The sequence below is a fragment of the Nanorana parkeri genome, unplaced genomic scaffold, assembly GCF_000935625.1.
Source record: "Nanorana parkeri isolate BGI_ZX_2015 unplaced genomic scaffold, ASM93562v1 scaffold35, whole genome shotgun sequence".
Taxonomy (NCBI): Eukaryota; Metazoa; Chordata; class Amphibia; order Anura; family Dicroglossidae; genus Nanorana; species Nanorana parkeri.
This window is the reverse complement of record NW_017306303.1, coordinates 1,568,470-1,569,349: the sequence shown is the minus strand read 5'-3', so window position 1 is coordinate 1,569,349 and position 880 is coordinate 1,568,470. Positions and strand designations below refer to the sequence as shown.

General features: G+C 49.1%; 1 protein-coding gene across 3 annotated transcripts in view; it reads right to left on the bottom strand.

Moving 5' to 3' along the window:
• The window catches only part of R3HDM2 (R3H domain containing 2), a 111,428-nt gene that overhangs the window by 109,483 nt on the left and 1,065 nt on the right, over positions 1 to 880 (bottom strand). The gene's annotated exons all lie outside the window — the stretch shown is intronic.

The following is an 880-nucleotide window of genomic DNA, read 5'->3' as shown; positions in this document are numbered from 1 at the left end:
TCCATGTATGTGTGTATGTGGCTGCCCCCATCTATGTATGTATGTATGTATGTATGTATGTATGTATGTATGTATGTATGTATGTATGTATGTATGTATGTCGTGTGTGTCAGTGGCTGCCCCCCATGTATGTATGTTTGTCTTGGGTTTCGTGTGTGTCCGTGGCTGCCCCCCATGTATGTATGTATGTCGTGTGTCCGTGGCTGCCCCCATGTATGTATGTATGTATGCATGCATGCATGCCGTGTGTGTACGTGTCTGCCCCATGTATGTATGCATGTGTGTCGTATGTGTACGTGGCTGCCCCCCATGTTTGTATGTGTGACGTGTGTACGTGGCTGCCCCATGTATGTATTGTATGTGTCGTGTGTACGTGGCTGCCCACCATGTATGTATCGTGTGTACGTGGCTGCCCACCATGTATGTATTGTATGTGTCGTGTGTACGTGGCTGCCCACCATGTATGTATCGTGGGTACGTGGCTGCCCACCATGTATGTATTGTATTGGTCGTGTGTACGTGGCTGCCCACCATGTATGTATTGTATGTGTGTGTACGTGGCTGGTCCCTATGTATGCATGTGTGTATGTCGTGTTTGTGTGTGTGTGTGTGTGTGTGTGTGTGTATGTGTGTATGTGTCTGCCCCCCATGTTTGTATGTGTGTGGTGTGTACGTGGCTGCCCAAGTATGTATGCATGTTGTGAGTAAGTATGCGTGTTGTGTGTATGTACGCGTCTCGTGTGTGTACATCGCTTCCCCCCATGTATGTATGTATGTATGCGTGGTGTGTGTGTACCAGGCTGCCCCCCCCATGTATGCATGGTGTGTGTACCAGGCTGCCCCCCCCCCATGTATGTATGTATGCATGCATGCATGTCGT